Consider the following 5,196-nt stretch of genomic DNA (forward strand, 5'->3'; position numbering starts at 1 on the left):
TGTTTCGACTTGTTGGATTTGAAGCATCTTTTAGCACAAGGTGGCGCTGTGGAGCTATATTTAAAAAAATGTTGATTCATCACATACCAAACTACAGTTCTATCACTTTTCTTTAGTTATTGAACACTATTAGATCAGATTTTCACTCTAAAAAAAGTCGTCAAACCTTTGAGGACTGATCCTTCACCTATAAATAGTGGGTTTACAGTTGCTAATTATTTTCCAGACCTTTCTGGTTCTGGGAAGAAAGGAGGGACGAGTTCAACCTGTATTTGTGGGAGATGCAAATCATCTCGTCTGATCCTTTGTTGCCTTTGTCTGTTGGGTTAATATGTAATTCAAAGGAATAAGCGTATTCTGCCGGCCTCCTGTTAATAATTTGCTGTGAATTCCAGCAGTCCTTTATGTAGAAAACAAAACACAGACCTGCACTGGAAAAAAATCGAAATCTAGATAAGTCATTTTTTCTTAAAGTTAGTGCGTTTGTTCTTGAATTGAGATAAAACAGACAATGGAATAAGATAATTTGGATTTAAAATAAGAAAACACAATTGGATTGTCTTATTTCTAGTGCATATTGTTGAATTAACTTTTTTAAGAGTAAAAATACTCATTTCATTGGCAAACTACCTCGTTTACTTATTCAAATCAAGGGTAAATACAGTTAATTTAAGAAATTTCTACTTGTTTCTAGATCATTTTTCCAGTGCGCTGGTTGAAGTGAAAAGCACTGCAAAAACAATCTAGAAATTAGTCAAAATGTCTTAAATTTAGTGTATTTACCATTAATTTGAGTAGGTATTAAGATGATTTGCCAATGAAATGAGGATTTTTACTCTTAAAATAAGGTAAATGGATAATATGCACTTGAAACAAGACTATGTAATAGTTTTTATCTTAATTTAAATTGCTTGATCCATTGGCAAAGTGTCTCACTTACCTCCTCAATTCAAGAAAAATGCTCTTATTTAAAAAAATATATATTAATCTAGACTTCGATTTTTTCCAGTGAGTGATTTTTATCCTATTAGTTTTGTAAGTGTAGCTCCAGTAAAAATTATATAAATTAATTAGGCAATAAAGTTCAGTTTCTGCAGATTTATAAATGCAAATAGTTTTTAATGGAAAACGCAGATTTAATTTAGACGGTTAGACTTCTAGTGTGTTTGATGTTTTTATATAAAAAAGGTCAGTAGTGTTGAGGAACTGGGAATGTTACTGTTGCTTTAACCTCTGCTGGGTCCTTCCTCATACAAGAGTGCATGTTTAACAAAGGTTGGTCGAAAACTGCTGTTTCAGTGCTTGGATGAATTAAACGCTTATGAGCTTTAATATATATAGTTAATAAAGGTTTAATAGGCAGATTTAAATGGAAAGGCACTATATACTGTTGCCAGACTTCAAAAAGTCAAACATGCATTCACAGAGTGGTTTTACTTAATGGGTAAAACTGCTGAATTAGACTAATTGAAATGAGTTAAAAAGATGAAAGACTTTATTTAAAGGCCTTAAAGTGTGTGTCAACCAGCAGCTAAACATCTGCAGGCTGTGCAGTATTTGTTTACCTTTTTAAACGTCCATGCTGAGGCCGCTGCAGGTACAAATCTCAGGTGTGGCCTGTGCTTTTGAGCGTGAAGAAACACATCCTCTCTTTTCTAAGCAAAACGAGGCATTCCCATAATTGACCCACGCAGCAGGCTTCCTGTTTAATGTCAAGGTCCTGCGCTGATATAAGAGCCGTGACGGTCTGTAATCATGTCCATACACCACCAGGATTTAAATACACTTCCAAGGAAGACAGGAGGCTTAAGTGGATTTCATTTCAAGGTTCGCTTTCAGGGAGATTTGGCAGCACGGGTCACGATGCAAGACTTTTGGTCTGAATTACTCAGATGTCAGCTTGTTGATTGTACTTTTAAGAAACACTTCATTTTTATTTGCGGCTGTAAAACTGTAGGATTTGAAACAGTAGGTGGAATGTGAAGGACTGTCGAGGTCCTGTTAGTGGAATGGAGAATCATAAGTTATCTTCTCAGACAATCATTTTTTTGTTTTATTACAAATTTTATCTAATCGAAACTATTTCTTTAATAGAGAATCCGGAAAATTATCCATTAGTGCTCATTTTTTCACTGCTGCAATGCCCATACCATTAAGAAATCCATTTCTTTTGTAATCTGTAAAAAAAAATACTTTATAAAACCTCAAACTCAACACTATTCCGGACATTTTGAATTGAAAAAGCTTCCTGGATGGGAAGTGAAACGTCTTCAAACTTGGAATCAAAGTCCATTGGATTGTTTTTCATTTTCTTTTTTCGGAATAATCTAAAAACTTTCACCCGTACCAGATGGATCTTCGCCGCTTAGATGTGTGATCCTGCTGTCAGGCTCCTCATGTTTACCAGGAGGCGTGGGAGCAGAGACGGGTGTGAACGGATGAAGTGTCCGTGGATCCTGGGAGTCTCCCCACCCGCCTGGCTGGCCCTGACCCCCACTGAACTTGACACCTTTTGCTCCTCTTCAGAAACACCTCTTTAGGGTGTCGTCATGCGTCCTGATGAAGGACCTGTCTGACTGCTTTGAAAATGACATCAGGGAGATACTGATACCGATCCACATAAGCAGGATCAGATGATTTAATGTGATATAATCCAACAGAACACGAACATAAGAAGTTCTGACTTGAGTATTGAATCATATAGTAGCAGCACAATGAGTGTATTTGTTTACATTTCCAGTTTTTAGTGATTATAGTGTTCAGAAAAGAGCCCTGGCCAAAGGTTATACCACAGGCAGGGAATGATTTACCATTAGACAAAACTAGGCAGTTGCAAAGGGCCTCAAGTTCCTGGGGGCCCACATAAAACTCCTTTTACATGTAGGGTTGATACAGCTATTATTTATTTATGCACATGTTTTTGATAAAATGCCATCAGAACGCTTATAATAAGTGTGTCTCAGGGGCCTTCTCTTCACTGTCCACCATATTGGATCAGTCCATTTGCTGCACTTTTGCAGAAAGGTCCAAGAAAGCCGCAGCAAATCATTTGAAAACAAAGTGAGAAGAGCAGTGTTGCCAACTTAGCACTTTTGTTGCTATATTTAGCGACTTATCAAACACCTCTAGCGCCTTTATTTCAAAAAAGCACCTAGCACCAAATCTAGTGACATTTTTTGTTCTTCTACTGGAGACTTTGGCGACAACATCTTAAAGCAGCGAACTCTGCTCTCCAGAGCGAGTAGATTTATAACCCCGCCTCCTGATCTCCTCTATCTTGTCTGCTGTCATGATTCATGCAGCTATTATTTCATCCAAATGAAAAATGGAGAACAGAGAAGCAGATCATGGCTTGTCTACAGTGAAAAGAAGGATTGGGTTATTTACTTTTAGGAAACACTGGAAGGAGCAATCGGCTAAGTTAGAATGGGCTTAGTGATTGGAAAAATCTTTCATTCCTTTTGAGACAGCATGAAAAGACAGCTGAGAGCGTGGCCGATATTAAAAGGAAACAGACAAAAGAAAACGGGAAAAAGCGAGAAAGGGGATAAAAAGAGATGAACAAAAGGTAGAAAAAATAATGTATGTTTATTGTATAAACATTTCTGTATCTGTACAATGGGTCCTTGCCTAGGGCCCCACATTTCCTAAATCCACCCCTGACCACAGGCTACTCTTGAATGACCACGAGTCCAAACGTCTATTACTTAAAAGGCTTAAATCCTCAAAGCTAAAAAAGAGACGCAGGATTCAAACAATCTGATTGGACGACAGTTTTTGTCTCAGGGACCCTGGCGGATGTGACGTTCTTCTCATCTTCGAACCTCAACTCTGACCCATAATGTTCCATTTATTTGTCAGTAACAAGCTGGCAGCACATCCATGTAGAGATGCTAAATGAAAGCTAGCCGTTACAGCTACAGTTGCCTGATTGTTTCCATTTGAAATTCTCCTTTTAAGTTCCTCCTTCAATCCAAAAATGACGGCTGTTAAGAAAAGACCTGCTTTTGATTCGAAGGAAAGATTTTCTACGGTTTTATTGGGTTTTAGCTGATGATGAAGAACAGGCAGCGATGTTACGTCGACAGAAAGTGGAATCTGTGGCTTTATTAGTTTATCATTGTGGTTTTCTTCTATCTGACATTAAAGTGGAAGTTATTCTCTTCTTTCTGAACCATTGTTTTTCCCAACATGTTTTGATTGATTTGAACTTTAACCCCGTCACAGTCGGCCTCGGGTAAATCCTGTTGGCTCCTTCCGCCTTGGGGCCCCTGTCATTTAATCTAGATTTTTCTTTTTCTTTCACTGATGGGTAAAATCTACTTTGATTTGCAAAAAAAAAAAAAAAAAAAAATGCTTTTAAGTATTACATGCAACATTTCTTGTACATATGTTTTCTTCCACAGGCAGTTATATAATTTACAAGTGTTGCTAATTTTCTTTCTTTCTTCTGGTTGTGTTTTGAGAATCTCCTGTAACATGAAGCTGTTCGTTCAAAATAATGACTCACTGTAAACTATATAAAGTTATTGATATGAACAAAATTTTGGATTTCTCCCATTATGTATAAATTCATTAATGACTACCAGTTAATTTTTTTGTTTGGGTCACATGTGACATTCGCTTTGAACGAAGATCACGAGATCAAGTCCCAGACTTTGAAAGAGCGCCATTTTCGTCATCCACCCAGGATCTACATCGATTTCGCCCATAAATAAACGCAGGTAGCAAAGCAGTTGCATATAATCAATGTTATAGCTGGTTAGTTAACTAGTTAATACTAGCTAGCTGACGTCTGAGAAGGTTTACGCATTTACTAATTGCGTTATGACAATGAATCGCTAACGTTAGCTTGCCAAAAGCCCTCGCTCGTTCTCCAGAGCTAAACAAACATTGCTTGAAGGAACAGAGTGGAGTTTTGTACGTGTTTTATTTTATTTATTTTTGTTACAGTGTTCTGTCTGGCAATGTGGCAATAACAAAAGAGAGCCCAATAGATTTTACTTTCAAAAGTGGAGCAGTATGGCTATCGCCATAGTGTTCTGCTTGATTTATGCATATAAATAACTTTATTATAATTCATGCAGGGAGTATTACAGATTATATGGACACTGCAATTTAAATAGAACAGGAAGGAAAAACAGGAAAAGGGAGAAAATATGAAAGAAAGAGGAGGTGAATGGGAGAAAGTTATAA

This window comes from Cyprinodon tularosa, unplaced genomic scaffold, assembly GCF_016077235.1.
Source record: "Cyprinodon tularosa strain WSP-4 unplaced genomic scaffold, ASM1607723v1 ctg883, whole genome shotgun sequence".
NCBI lineage: Eukaryota > Metazoa > Chordata > Actinopteri > Cyprinodontiformes > Cyprinodontidae > Cyprinodon > Cyprinodon tularosa.